Genomic DNA, 16826 nt, shown 5'->3' on the forward strand with positions numbered 1-16826 from the left:
AGGAGGAGGAGGGATTGAGAATTCCGGTCTAGGGGCGTCGGGTATTTTGTCGTAGAGTGTGCCGGACTGAGTGTAAATCAAGTCCAAATATTGTGCATGAGCGATTACTTGCTCTTCCGTTACGACTCCTCCCTTTGCCACATCTTCCGTGATGGAAGGCAGTAATGACTTGATAAACCATTCAGCTAATAGCTGATCGGGAACGTACGTTTTCACCATCCTACGATGACGTCGCCACTCATGTGTATGATCAGATATGTGAGTGGCCGTTGTCTGTTTGAAGTTGGTAAGCAGTTCTGTTCCCGTTTCATACCTTATTGGTAATTGAAAATGGGTTAAAAAGGTTGTGGCTAAGGTGTTGAAGTTGTCGAACGAAGCTTTAGGCAATTCAATGTACAATTTTGTCGCTGGACCCGTCAACGTCCTCTGAAAGAGGCGAAGTCTTATCGAATCATCATTTAGGGTGTTTGATGAACACCATAGATGAAAGGTCATCACGTGATTCGATGGATCTTCAACCGGATTTCCATTAAATTTAGGAATATCTGATGGAAGTTTATGCATAATCGCTGGCCACCAAGGGGCGTAAGCAATTGGATCGTTTGTTAATCGGTTTAAATCAGGTAACTCTAAAGTTGCCACGAATGGTAACTGTTGATTCAGGTTAGGTGAAGCATACCCAGGATACGATGGAATCGCCTGAGCAGTTGGTCTTTGCATACCGGCATAATGCATTTGATGTTGGTATGTTTGGTAAGGTTGGTGGACTTGACCATTATAAAATGGTTGATTTTGACCGTTTTGAATGTACGGCTGTCCACTGTTCGCAAAGATCTGCTGCTCAGCACTTCAGTATACTTGTTGGAATTGTGGTTGTTGGTATTGCACCAGCCACGGTTGTGAAGCCATGTGTTGTTGCCCGATACTAACCGTTTGACCAAGGTGAGGGGTAATTGTACCCGTCTGGACCTGTGTCGCCCCACTAGTCGGCGATTGTGGTTGAGTCGCAGGGTCAAGGGGTTGTTGCATTACAACTTGAGAAACCTGAGGTTGACATACAACATGCAGCGCTTGAACTTGCGACACCGTCACAATAGCTGGCGTAGTCGGGATGTTCGACATAGGTACGCATTGTTGCATCCAATACACAACTCTTGGTTGTTGAGGTAGTATAGGTACCCAAACACTTGAGGTAATTCCAGTATAACCTGAATGCTGTTGTGAACTCCCATATGGATATCGTCCCGGAGGGGATAATGAAAGGGCATATTGCCCCCCATACGGTGGTAATCCAAAACTCAAGGGAATTGTTTGCCCTTGGGGACCGGACAGCCCAAATTGACCTCCAAATGGATCAATTTGTTGAGACTCAACATAAGAGTTTCCAGATATTATTCCGGATGAAAAACAGGAACGGACCAGACTGTCGAAATAACCGCTGGGTGGGCTCCTTCTAGCGGTTGTGAGCTAGTTGGGACAGATGGTATGCCGGCGAACATTGTCGGAGTGATAGCAGGGAGTTCTGCCGTCACTGTGTCAGAAGACACAGTCCTAGATGTTGACGGTTGTTCAGACATTTGTAGTCTATCCAAAAGATTACCTAGCGATTCTACAGGAACTTCCGCTGGTGGTAGACTAACTTCTGATGTCGAAGGATATAGAGTGATCCCGACTCCAAAGTGCATTGGAGTACTTGTTTGAGGATCTTCTATAATTTCTTCTATTGCAATCAGACCAGGTGGAAGGGGAAGACCGTCAGGTCCGTAAAATATTTCTGGTGCCGAAGAAGCAGTGACAGATGTTTGAAGAGTAAGACTCTCTAAACCGGTTATAGATGGAACTGATTCAGTAACACCAGTGTTTATTTTCAAACTAAGATCAGTACCACTGTCCTTCTGTGGCTGTTGAACTTCTTCTGTTGAGGTAGGGATTCCATAAATGTTTGGAGTAACCGAAGTCTCTGATGTCGTTGGAACACTTGTTCTAACTTTGATAGGAGACTTGGATCCGGTTAAACGGGTTCGCCTTGTCCGTACTAGTTTCGCTTCCGGAGACAAAGACGGTTGACTCGTAAGCCTCCGCGAACGACGGGGTTTCAATTGACTTTCTTCCACGATTGCGGATTACTCGATCAACTAAAATAAAATGGAAAGTATGTTTCCGTATTAAATGAATTTTAGACGCTTTTGACACAACTTGTTTTTTCAGTTTTTAAGAGTCGAGAAAAAACAAAAGATGACTCTAGTCTCCTTCGATTTTTAATGAGCCTGAAGTGACAAGTGCTCAGATGGACCTTTTCCGTTAAGGAGTCTGAAAAGGAATGAAAGGGACTACTCTGGAGGTCTAGGTAGAGGGAGTACCAAACCAATCGCAAAACTGTAGAATACTTTTTACGGTACGACAGTCAGTCTTCCCGAATGCTGTGTTCAGTGCATTGCGATCAGTAGGGCGGCCGACACGGCTTCCTATGGATAAAAGGTTTTAAGCCTATAGGGTTCTCCCAATATATACTTGACGGTATGTGGGAGCACAAGTCCGTACTGGCACTTATCGTCTGAATGTGGAGGAATCACCCAACCATCAGTGAGGACAACAATTACCAGGCTTTACAACGCCGAAATACGTCTCTAGCCTAGACCTCTAAATGTTGTGCGTTAAGTTCCAAAGCGTTGTTAAGTTCATTGAATTTATTTTAAGTTGATCTTTCTTATGAAGTTTTCCTTTTGGGTTCACCACGAGATGTAGATGTAATTCCTAAAATGCAATCTAAAGATGATAAGCAAACTTTTATCTCTTTTCAGCAATGAAAATCCTAGCTACAAGGGGAAAAGAAAGACACAATCTTTTCACAAAGAGCAAAGAGCACACTGTAAATGCACTTTCCTAAATCAAGCCAAATAGATTGTCAATATGCAAATGCACATGTGCATGTATTTGTTTTTCACTTTCTTAATATTGATGCCTAAAAATAAAGTTGATGTACAAATCCGAATTTTCTTTCAAGTGATAAACACAAACAAGCTTCTTTTCAAAATCAAAAGGTAGAGATGATTACGACACTTTATGATTTTGAAATAAATACTCGTTTCGACACTAGAAAGTCAAAAATTCAGACCAAAAGCAAAAGTAAAAGCATAATTGACTGTCAACAACAAATAAACTTTCTCCTATGATCAAAATCGACACTTGCGACAGATCTAAATCAAAGGACGACAGCACGACTATTCTACTTTTGCAATGGAAAACTGTAAATGACGTAACAAACACACAAAAACATCTACAGTCTTTTTGTACAACTGAGACGGAATTACAGCAAGGAAAAGGGGTTTTTAAACAGACACATACACTGATAACAGGCTGCAAAAATCATAGACAAAACTGAAAAAATGAAGCAAAGAACCTCAGCTGCACAAGGCTAGGCTGATCAACGCACCTGTTACACAGAGAAACTGGATTGCAACGCAGGTTTCCCTCTCGGGAATTGCACTGAAATTCAGGAACTCTTCACAGTACCTGCGTTGGGGCAGAAACGAGAATTCTATCCGGGTTCTGGGTCACAGTTTGCAGTTTAATCTATGGTTTTTGGCCTAGTAAAAGCAATCAGTAATGCACAATCAGAGGGTAGATTTAAAGAAGGTCTAAGAGCTATCACAAAGGGCAATCAGATCATTTGTGAATCAGCTGTTCAAATCATAAACAGATCTAGTGAATGGATTGAAGTAGCAGATGTCTACTTTGCATTTGTTAATGGCAAATGCAGTTCGATTGCCACTTCTAAGTTTATGAAACAAACAACAAGAGAAACACAAACAAACTAATTAGAAAAGCGTCCCCAGCGGAGTCGCCATTTTGTTAACGGGAAAAGTGTCTATTCAGAACGACCCTATCCCACTAAGGTTTGACAGTAACCTTAGAAACAAACAGAGAAAACTACTTTTGTATTCTTCTTTATGAACTATAAACAAAGAGGAATAGGATGAACCAACCTGTGTCTTGCACTAGTCCTTTGATCCAATCTCTCTCCTCTTTGATAGCTTCTAGCTACCTGCTCCCTTACTTGCCCAACTTCACCAAGTACCTGCAAGATCACAGAAGAAGGAAACTATACAAAGGCATGGGTTTATATTCATAAAAAGCTTAGGATCAGATTTAAGCTAAACATACAAATGTAACAAACATCAATGATACACAAGCATGTAGGAGAAACTCAAATAGTTTTATTGATATAACAAGAAGATCCAGGAGGAGTTACAACCGATGATTCCTGATCCAGCTTCAACCTCCCAGCAAAGAAGCCCCTCTTCACCTCCAACAGAGCATAAATCACCCAATACTCTGATATCTATGTCAAAACCAACAACAATTCTCTACAATGTACAAAATTCCAGCCTCTGGATCTCTGGGATGAGGGATCCATATATAGATGTATGCAAGGAGTATGAGTCAGCTTATGATTTGACTAGTGTCTTCTCTCTGTCAGTTCTTGCTTCCACTTGGATACTGAGAGACTCTTACTCATCCTTGGTCGAATTTAGTGAGGCAAGTGTCATTGGAGAAGATTCTGGAAGCTTCCATTGTCTCTCCACCTCGTGGAATGACTCTGCCACTTGTCATTTCCCGCTCAACGCACCCTGGTAGTGCATTTAGGTGCGTTGCAATGCACCTAGCTAGTGGACTTGGGTGCTATGCAACGCACTTGGCTAGTGGAGCAGCTGAAATGATCCTGATTTGATTGATTCTGAGCAGTTTCTGGTGGAGAACTTCTGGGAGAAGCTGTAATTTGTTGACCTTGTTCCTTTAGGAGTTAGAACAACACTTTTAGGGACTTAGGAGCCCTTGGTTTATGGACATTTCATGCTTAGAGCTGTAAGACACAAAAATGTCTATAACACTCATGAAGGAGTTAAGGTAGACCCTAGCAAAATTAAAGCCATTAAGGAATGGAAAATCCCCACATCCATAAAGCATTTGCGAGGATTTCTTGGGTTGACAGGGTATTATCGCAAGTTTTTTTAAGAATTATGGGAGAATAGTAGCACCTATAACAACATTATTGAAGAAAGATTCATCTTCATGGACTCTGGAAGCAACAAAGGCCTTTGAACATCTTAAAGAGGCAATGTGCCAAGCACCGGTCTTAGCTACACCGGACTTCACAAAAACCTTTATTGTGGAATGTGATGCTTCAGGAAATGGAATTGGTGCTATTCTAATGCAAGATGAAAGACCCATTGCTTTTGAAAGTCGTCCAATCAAGGGAAAGTTTTTAAGCAAAGCTATTTATGAGAAGGAAATGTTGGCAATACTCCATGCACTTAAGAAATGGCGACCCTACCTAATGGGAAGACACTTCAAGGTAAAAACGGATCATGATAGCCTTAAATACTTTTTAGAACAAAGATTATCCTCTGAAGAGCAACAAAAGTGGGTCACAAAGATGTTGGGTTATGACTTTGAAATCATCTACAAAAAAGGGAAGCAAAATGTGGTGGCAGATGCACTCTCAAGAAAGGATGAGGATGTGGAAGCATTGTTGTGTGATATTTCTATTATCCAACTAGATTGGATAAACGAAGCAAGGGAGGAATGGAAGAATGACGAAGAAGTGTGGGCACTTATTTGAAAGCTACAACAAGATTCCAGTACTTCTGATACATTTAGCTGGAAAAATGATTCGTTATGGTACAAAGATCGCTTATACCTCTGTAAGAATTCCCAGCTAAAACAAAAGATTCTTATGGAATTGCACACTTCTCCCTTAGGAGGGCACTCAAGATTTTTAAAAACTTACCACAGGGTTAAGAAGGAATTTTTTTGGGATGGCCTTAAATTAGATATTCAAAATTTTGTGGCAGAATGTTTGGTTTGCCAACAAACTAAAGTTGAAACAATTAAGACACTGGGTCTATTACAACCTTTATCCATTCCAAGCCAATGTTGGGAGGAGGTTTCAATGGATTTTATCATAGGCTTACCTAAGTCTGAAGGAAAGAGTGTCATCATGGTGGTAGTTGACAGACTTACCAAGTATGCACACTTTTTTGCATTATCACATCCATTTAAATCCAGTACAGTTTCTATTGCATTTATGGAAACATTTCAAAAGCTACATGGAAACCCAAAGATTATTGTAAGTGACAGAGATCCCATTTTCACTGGAAATTTTTGGACAAAATTATTTTCTTGTCTCGGTACTCAGTTAGCTCATAGCTCATCTTATCATCCTCAATCTGATGGGCAAACTCAGATAGTAAAAAAATGTTTGGAAGGATATCTTCGTTGCTTTGTATCTGATAAACAGACACAATGGGTCAAATGGTTGCCTCTGGCTGAATGGTGGTATAACACTTCCTTCCATACAGCAACAAAAATGACCCCATTTATGGCACTTTATGGGTATCAACCACCATCCATCACATCATATTTAAGAGAAAATTCTAAGGTTCAGGCAGTGGAACATCACATCGAACATCAACAACAAGTCCTCCAACTCTTAAAGGATAACCTCATGTTGGCACAAAATAGAATGAAACAACAGGCAGATCAACATCGCAGTGAAGGAAGTTTTGATGTAGGTGATTGGGTATTCCTACGGCTACAACCATATAAGCAAATGTCCCTAAAGCAATCTAAGAAGGATAATAAATTATCACCAAAGTATTATGCTCCGTACAAGGTGTTGCAAAAGATTGGTACTATGGCATACAAATTGGAGCTTCCTGCAGCTTCTCGATTGCACCTAGTTTTCCATGTTTCATGTTTAAAGAAGGTTATAGGCGACAAGCTCCCAATTCAAACAATATTTCCAGAACTTGACGAGGAAGGAAAAATTATATTGGAACCGGAAGCAGTCACAGAACCAAGAACTCGACAGCTGCGAAATCGATCAATTTCAGAGTATCTTATCAAGTGAAAGAACTTATCCGCTAAAGATTCCACATGGGAGGATGAGAATTTTATGCAGAAGTATCCAGAACTACTCAAGCGTTGAGGACAACACTTTTTTGAAGGAGAGGGGCATGTTGGGTCCCTATAATACTAGTGATTACCCCATTACTATTGTAGTTATACCCCTTATTTATATTTTTGTGCCCCTATTACCCCCATATTGTTATTTCTGTGCCCCATAGAATCCCTATATTGTTATTTTTGTGGCTTTATATTATTATTGTTAGGTCGGCTGGATTATATTGTGACTCCTTAGACTCCTATATATAGAAAGGAGGTTTTTTCATTTCAATCATCCAATAATTGTTCATTTATGTAATGTAAAGGAGGTTGCCCCCTCGAAGAGGCTGAATTCTAAGGCGTTGATCTATCTTTTCTATCTTTTCTTGAGCTGGTTTCATAACAGAATCAGAAGATGAAAAGCCATAAACTCCGATTGTGAGAAGATCAGTTCGAGAAAGAAGGAAATCAGAAAGGTATAGTCCATCTGATTTCTATTCAAATTTTTCTTTATCTATTACTGATGATGATCCTAGAACTGTGAAGGAAGCAGCAGACTCAGAGGATAGCAAACTCTGGAAAGAGGCCATGGTTTGATGAAATGGCATCTTTGCACAAAAATGAGGCTTGGGATCTGGTGGAGTTTCCAGCTGGAAGGAAACCCATTGGAAACAAATGGGTGTTTAAGAATAAGACGAATGCAGAAGGAAAGGTGGAGAAACACAAAGCTCGGTTGGTAGCAAAAGGTTATTCCTAGGTGTCAGGAATTAATTTTGGTGATATTTTTTCTCCTGTTGCCAAGGTAGCTTCTATTAGATTACTTTTATCTATTGTTGCTACTTTTGATTTTGAGGTAGAATAGATGGATGTGAAGACAACATTTCTTCACGGGGATCTCAAAGAAGAGATCTACATGAAGCAACCTGAAGGTTTTGCAGTGAAGGGTAAGAAAGAACTAGTATGAAAGTTAAAAACGTCTCTGTATGGGTCAAAACGGGCACCAAGGATGTGGTATCAAAAATTTGATACATTTATACAGGGACTTGGCTTCACCAGAAGCAAAGAAGAACGATGTGTGTATTTTAAATTAATTGGTGACCGTGTTATTTATCTAGTCTTGTATGTGGATGATATGTTGCTGGTTGGAAATGAAAACGAAATTATCCAGGATTTGAAGACCCAATTTTCCTCCAAATTCAACATGAAATATCTCGATGATGCAAACTATATTTTGGGCATGGAAATTAAAAGAGATTGAGTAAAGAGGAAGCTCTGGTTAAACCAGAGGAAGTATGTAGATACAATAATGCAGAGGTTTAATATACAGGATAGTAAATCAGTGAAGGTTCCTATTCCTGTAGGTGTAAAGTTATCTGTCGAACAGTTTCCCAAGACATGAGAAGAGGAAGAGGACATGTCTCATGTTCCATATGCAAGTGCAGTCGGTAGCCTGATGTATGTGATGGTCTGTACTAGACCAGACATTGCACATGCAATGGGATTATTGAGCAGGTTTATGTCAAAACCAAGGAAGGAGCATTGGATAGCAGTGAAGTAGGTTTTTAGGTACTTTCATGGCACTATTGATTATGGTTTGCGCTACTAAGGAAGACCAGGAATTGACAGAGTTTTGGATATATGTGGCTTTGTGGATGAAGACTGGGTTAGAGATCTGGATTAGAGAAGATATACAAATGGGTATGTGTTTAACCTATTTGGAGGTGCAGTCAGTTGGATGAGTAAGAAACAATCTGTAGTGGCACTATCAACTACAGAGGCAGAATACATAGCAACCACTCATGCAACCAAGGAAGCAGTTTGGTTGCAGAGATTGTGTTCAAATACGGAGTTAGTACATGGAGCTATAAGGATAGATTGGGACAGCCAAAGAGCAGTTTTCTTGGCAAAGAACCCTACTTATCATTCAAAGACAAAGCACATTGATGTTTAGTATCACTTTGTGAGGGATATGATAGAAGACAAAAAGGTGTTGTTGGTAAAGGTGAACACTTTGAAGAATATTGCAGATGCATTGAAAAAATATGTGAGCTCTGAGAAGTTCTCTTGGTGTCGAGAAACAATGGGCGTTGCAGGGCTGGATAAATGACTAAGCTCTACTGTGGCCTCTTGTGGAAAGAAAGCAACAACTGGGAGAATGTTGGGGTTGAAAGGGGCGGTCAGCCCCACTTTATGGGGTCTAGGGCAACACCCCGAGGAAATTTGTTTTTTTGGACCCACGGTTTTTTCCATGGTTTTGTGCATGGTTTTCGCACATGGTTTTAGGTGTGATGGTTTTCGGTCCATGGTATTGGATGCTTCGGCATGTATATATATGTATTGTAACATTGAAAGGAACATAACGAAAAATCAATTTGGTAGTCCCGATTTTGGTATCTAGGGGAAACTCTCTATGTATATTTGTTTTATGTGTTATGCTCTCGCTATTGTTTATTTTTGTTTTTAGAATCTGGATGTAGTTAATTTTTGTACGAGGTTAAAACCTACACTATCACAAATAGAACCCCAAAACCTCTATCAAGCAAGTGAAGATAAGTTCTGGGTGAAAGCCATGAATGAAGAGCTAGACTAATTGAAAAGAATGACACATGGGAGCTTGTCCCAAGACCAAAAGAGAAAAATCTTATTGGAACGAAGTGAATTTTCAAGAATAAGTCGAATGAAAAAGGTCAAGTAATCACAAACAAAGCTCAGTTGATTTGCAGAGGGTATTCCCAGATAGAAGGAGTAAAAATTGAAGAAACCTTTGCACGAGTAGCCTGATTAGAAGCCATAAGAATCTTCCTTTCTCTTGCCATTCACAAGAACATCAAATTTTATCAGATGGATGTAAAGTCTGCCTTTTGTTAATGGAGACTTAGAAGAGGAGGTTTACATTGAGAATCTTGAAGGTTTTCTTCTCTCCTCTAATGAAGGGCTTGTATGCAAATTAAAGAAGGCTCTCTCTATGGTTTGAAACAGGCCCCTAGAGCCTGGTATGAAAGGCTGGATAAGTATCTCCAACAACAAGGTTTTAATAAAAGCTCATTTGACAACAACCTATGTAAAAATTGAAGATGATCATCTACTGATCATGGTTGTGGATGTGGATGACATCATATTTGGCAGCGATGTGGAGCAGTTGGGGCATTGGTTTGCAATCTGTATGCAAACAGAGTTTGAAATTTCCATGATTGGTGAGTTGTCCTTCTTCTTGGGTTTGCAAATCACTCAGTCCCCACGAGGAGTTTTTATATATCAATTCAAATACCTCAAGGTACAGTAGAGTATCAGTGGTGGTATCGTAGGGATAAAGACTTCAATCTGAAGGCCTGCACAGATGCAGATTGGGTTGGAAGTCTAGATGACAGGAAGAATACTTCTAGTGCAACTTTCCTTTTAGGTGATTTCTTGGTGTCGTGATTCGTGGATTAGCAAGAAGTAGGGCTCCACCTTTCTATCGACTGTTGAAGCATAATATATTTCTACCGCAACTTGTTGTATACAAATTCTATGGATGAAGCAGATCTTAAACGATATACATGTAGAGTTTTCTAATCCCATTCCAATAATGTGTGACAAAACTAGTTCAATCAAAATATCAAAATATTCAGTCATGCATTCAAAAACCAAGCACATTCCTATCAAGTATCATTTCTTGAGGGACCAAGTTGTAGAAAATACTGTTAAACTTGTATATGTGCCCACTGAAGAGAAACTGGAATATATATTTATCAAGTCACTTGTAAGAGAACCATTTGAGTATCTCAGGAAGCAGATAGGAGTTGTGACTCCTCCCTCCAAATGACTTGATTTTGGTAGGAGGTGGTAGCTACTCGGCAGGAGAAACTCGTGGCAGAGTAGGCTACATTGGTTCAGGGGGAGTGCAAATGAAGTTTTCTTTGGCACTGATGTCAAAGAGGTAGAAATTTGGCATCAGACAGACCATGCCAAGCCTGAAGGGGAGTCTGCAGTGTTGCCATCAATGCCAAAGGGGGTGATTTTTGGACATTTGATGGTATGTAGGTGGTTGGTTGTGTAAGTGTTGTCATTGATGTCAAACAAGGCTCAACCTGATGATTGGGCTTCATGCCTTGGTGGTTGTGATTTCAGTTGTGTAGAGACTTTGGAGCCCTCCTTGAGGAAGCATATTGGCTCAAATATGAATTGGAACCCCTCCATTGGGTACCGCTCTGAATACGTTTCCAGTGGTATGTGGAAGTCCCATAATGGACTTCTGGATCAAAAGTTAGAGGCAGGTGAAGTTTTGTCTCTCCAAACTAGAAGACAAAGCAAAAGGTTTGGTGTCCTTCTGACACGTGTCCAATTGGAGGTCCCGACATATTGCACATCAGCGTTTGGAGGTTCTAAGGAGCAGCGCACAATGATTGCGAATTTCCGATCAGCGATTAGCGATATCACATGTCGGAGGTCTTGTCATATTGGCAATCGAAGGACTCCAGGGTGTGATGCAACAACTAAGGAAATTCATAGATCAATGAACACCGATTGAGTTAAATAAGCTAGGATTTTGCATCCTTTGTTAAATCGTCGAGAAAGCCAAAGAGAAATTTAAAAAGGAATTTTATATAAAACAAGGGTAGGCGAGGCCCCTTTCTTTGTCCTCCAAGTAGGACACGTGGAAGCATCCAATTTGTTCCGATGTGGACACATGGCAGGATCTGATCGGTTCCGATAATTCCAAGTGGTTGGTGATGTCATCATGATGTGGCGGTATGGAGGGACACATGGTAGCCAGTTTTGGTGTTTTGAGGTGGCCTAATGGGCCATTTTTAGATGACACATGTCACCACTTAGAAGACACCACGTGGTGTCAATGATGTCACATCAGAAATTGGCGATCGGAGGTTTGCGATGGTTGGCACATTTGCTACAATGGGTCACCGATTTGAGAGCTAGCAAGTGGTCATGAAGTTTTAAGGGACCAAAGGCTAGGGATTAGCAAAGGAGCCTATAGGAAATCAGAAATCGATGCTTTATGATTGTTGGCATAAGGAGCATCAAGTAGAAATCCCCGATAAAAGGGATTTGTTGGTATTAAGCGCTTGTGTTTGAAAAAAACATGAAACCTGTTAGACTAGGCAGTAACTCCTCAAAATCAATTTGTTCGTATTCACTCAAGTTGGTCTTTATTATATACATGAGGGATAGATTGTTCACTTCATCTCCTAGTGACTATTCATATTTCTTATTATTTATTTACATCATTTACACTTATTCACCCAATCCTGATGATTAGGTGTCAACATTCCCCCCTTAATTTGAAGGGATGTTGGTGAGTTCAAGCATCATTCTGAATTGTTCAAGTTTTTCTCTTCCAAGCGCTTTGATGAAGATGTCTGCAATTTGCTCATTAGTGGAACAATTGCGGAGATGGATTGTTTTGGCCTCAACATGATGTCGAATCAGATGATATTTAGTATTGATGTGCTTCGTTCGATCATGGAACTTTGGGTTCTTGGCCAAATTTATTACCGAGGTATTGTCAATCATGAGTGGAGTTGATTGTACTTGTTTTAACTGCAAATCTTCAAGAATTTTTTTGAGCCACACAATTTCTTTTGTTGCCTCAGCTGCTGCCACATATTTTGATTTTGTTGTGGAATCTACTAGAACTGATTGTTTTCGTGATCTCTAGGAGACATCTCTTGATCCAAGACTCATAGCATAACCTGAAGTAGATACCCAAGTTTCTTTGTCTCCATCGAAGTCTGAATCAGAGTATCCAATCAAGCTGAAGTCGTCCACCTGTGTATACTTGATTACAAAGTCTTGAGTTCCATTCAAGTACCTTAGAACTCTTTTTGCAGCAAACCAATGTCCCTCACAAGGCTTTTGCATAAACCTGGAGAGGATTCCAATAGCAAATGAAATGTTTGGTCTAGTAGTAGTTAGGTAGTTGAGACTTCCTACAAGCTGTCTATACTTTGTTGCATCCTCAAATTCTTTTCCTTCAATGGATGTGAGCTTTAAGTTTTGTTCCATTAGAGTAGTAAGAGGATTGCATTCTGTCATGCCAAACCTGTTCAACAGATCTCCAATGTACTTCTTTTGAGAAATAAATATGGACTTCGGATGTTGAGTTACTTCAATACCAAGATAGTAATGAACATAGCCCAAATCAGTCATTTCAAAACCTTTCCTCAATTCCTTATTTATGGATGCAATGTAGCTTTCATTGTTCCCTGTCATCAAAAGATCATCTACATATACCACAAGATATACAACTGTTTTGCCAACTTTCTTGACAAATAAAGTTGCATCATCAAGATCATAATGTTTGAAATTGAGTTTCAGAAGATGCTCAGTTAGTTTTTCATACTAGGCTCGCGGTGCTTGTTTGAGGCCATACAAGGATTTCACAAGTTTGCATACTTTATGTTCATGTCCTTTCACAACAAATCCTTCAGGCTGGGACATAAAAACATTCTCTTTTAGATCTCCATTCAAGAAAGAAGTTTTTACATCCATTTGATGGACTTTCCAACTGTTCTGAGCTGCTAGGGCAAAGAGTGTCTGGATGGTAGCCCATTTTGTTGTGGGGGAAAAAGTCTCCTCATAATCGACCCCTTCCTTCTGTGCAAAACATTTTTCCACAAGCCTGGATTTGTGCTTGTCAAGTGAGCCATCTGATTTATACTTGTTCTTGTAGACCCACTTGCAGCCAATTGGTTTGGTTCCTAATGGAGGATCAACCAGCTTCCAAGTGCCATTCTTTATTAGGGCATCATACTCCTTTTGCATCACTTCTTTCCATTCATCATAAGAAGCAGCTTCTTTGAAGGAACTTGGTTTGAAATCTGTAGACAAATTCAATTCACAATCATAAGAAACATCCATATCAACAGGGGAATAAGATTCATCTACATCACCTCCATTTTGCCGGTTTGAATTTCTAGTTACTGTCTTTCCAACCTCATCAGGATGAACACTTTCAAGTGTCTTTGTCAGCCACTTTGAGGGACCTTTCTCAGATGGTCCAGGCTGCACCATTGATTGAGTTGGGACAGAATCAAGATTGAGTCTCCCAATTCTATCAATCACATCACTTAAAGTATCATCCGTTCTTGTAGTTTCATGTGGGGGAGAGAGCTCTATAGAAGAAGATTCCACAGGTTGATCTAGTATAGGAATCCCCCCTTCAAGATGTGGAATCTGATTATCAAATTCTTGAAATGATTTTGCATTTGCGAATCTATCCAAGCGATCAAGTTACCGCTCAAAAACATTGTCAGTTTTGGATGATCAGAAAGATTACATCTCTAGATACAACAAACTTTTTATTGACTTCATCATAAAGAAGGTATGATTTGGAGGTGTTTGAATACCATAGGAAGATACACTTATGACTTCTTGCACCAAGTTTGTTTCTATGTACCTTTGGTATCAAGGCATAACAGGTGGAACCAAAGACCTTGAGATCCTTTACCGAAGGAATGTGCCCATACCACATTTCATATGGAGTCTTATTTCTAATAGCATTAGATGGACATCTATTCTTTATATATACAGCACATAGAACTGCATCAGCCCAAAACATCAATTTTACATTTTTGAAAAACATCATGGGGCGCACCATATTTAAGATTGTCCTATTCATTCTTTTAGCTACACCATTTTGTTGGGGATTATAAGGCACAGTTGTTTGATGTTTGATCCCATGTTAGCGAAGATAGTTTTCAAATTCATTTGAAGTATATTCTTTTCCATTATTAGCATGAATAGAGCCAATATGATATTGTGCATCATTTTCAATCCATGTATGAAAGTTCTTGAATGTTTGAAAAGAATCAAATTTGTTCTTCAATAAATAAACCCAACACATTCTGTTGTAGTCATCAATAAATGTCATCATATATGTATTTCCATTTGTAGAAGGAACAAGCATTGGATCACATAAATCTAAATGAATGAGCTCAATTTTTCTATGTGCTCTTGAATGTGAATCATGAAAAGACTGTTTGTTATTCTTTCCTAGAATACAAGCATCACATTGCTTAAGTTTCCTAGGAATTGTAGGAAAACCAACAACACCATTTTTCTTCAACAAGCAGAGGCTATCATAGTTCAAATGTCCAAATATAGAATGCCATAATAAATTTATGGAAGTGTACCTTCTTCATAATGAGAATTGTATGAGAAATGTTGTGCACGAGCAGAGGTACCGTGCATCTTGAGAAGCCTTTCTTCTTCTATTCCCCTCATGACAAGTGAGTGGTCAGATGCTTTTCTCACCTCAATCTTGCCATCAAACATATGAATGGAGTGACCTTGCTCACAGATGTGGACCAAGGACAACAAGTTTCTCTTCGGTTGTGGGAGATATAGAACATGATGCAGAAGAAAGTCTGGAAGACCAAGCAATTTGAGCCTGATTGTGCCAAGCCCTGATGGCTTGAGTTTTGATTGTTGGAAATAATACTGAGAGGGGGGGGGGGGGGGGGGTGCGCGTGAATCAGTATTATCAAATCAATAACTTTTTCATTTCCATAGATTTATATACGCTACTTCTGTTAAGGGAACCCGCGTGTACATGCAACTGTGTCTAATGCAACTAGTGTATATCCAGTAAACTTATGATTCAGTTAATCCATTAAATGTTGATATTTAATCAGTGCATCAAAACTTCATTAACCATATGAACATTAAACAGGTGTAGTAAACAAAACAGATCATCACACATAAGAAGCACACATGAACACCATGATGTAAGGTGGAAACCTAATGTGGGTGAAAACCACCTGCTGCAATTCGTCTCTATCTTATTTTAATAAAAAACTTCTTTTTACAATATTTTTGTACTAGTGCAGTCTTATACCAGTATGCAGGCTTCTACCTACAGAAGGCTACAACATTCTCTCGTTCTCCAGCTTCTCCTGGAAGGGAGCTACAACCCCCTTAGCTCTTGTACTAGCTGATGTACTAGTACATAGGTGCTGGCCTACAGAAGGCTACAACCTTCTTTCTTCCTCCAGGTACCACGTTTCACATATTTTTAGACTGGATACTCATGGAACACAACATCATAATCTGAAGGCCACGTTTCATCCAATTTTCATACTATACCCATTAACAACATTGAAGCTCAAAATCAATCACCACCGTAATACAACTATTGCATCAACCAATCACCCAATACTGAATCACTGAAACCCTGTCATCAAAACATAGAGCAGAACCCAGAACTCTGCAACAATATTCAGAGCTAATTGTATCACCAAAAATCATGCATCAGAGTGCATACACTACTTGGAATAGCCGAACCAGCGTGTATACGCAACCTCATCAAAGCAAACCAGCGTATATGTCATCAAATACTTACCTATAACTTCGTTGTACTTCCTAACTTCAGACATATCAGATTATTACATACACAAGGATAATACGTGTGTTAGAAACTAGATCTAGTCCATTAGATCACATAAAGATAAGTCATTATGATCCTAATCCATTATTAGATCTCATCCATCAACACTGAAGCTAATCACTACCAATCTGAATATGCAGAATACTGACACCAGTAAACAGTCACCAGAACTCATAACTTTGCATCAACAACCAGAGCCATCTGTAACTTCAAACATCATAGTTCATATGGTATACACTACTTAGATGTATCTAACCTGTGTGTATACGCGCTTTTATCAAAGTCAACCAGCGTATACATCTGTAAATATTCATTCACAATTTGTAGCTATTCCAGACTTGAGTTAGATCATAATATTTACATAACATTACATGCATTAGTATACAGATCTAGAATAAACATCATATAGAGATGATTCATTCCAAGCCATAAGATCTCGATCCATCATTAGATCTTGTCCTCCATCAACTGCTGAGATTCCTCCTTGGCTCAG

This window comes from Pinus tabuliformis, chromosome 7, assembly GCF_031772625.1.
Source record: "Pinus tabuliformis cultivar Carrire ecotype Pingquan chromosome 7, CPIR1, whole genome shotgun sequence".
NCBI classification, from domain to species: Eukaryota; Viridiplantae; Streptophyta; class Pinopsida; order Pinales; family Pinaceae; genus Pinus; species Pinus tabuliformis.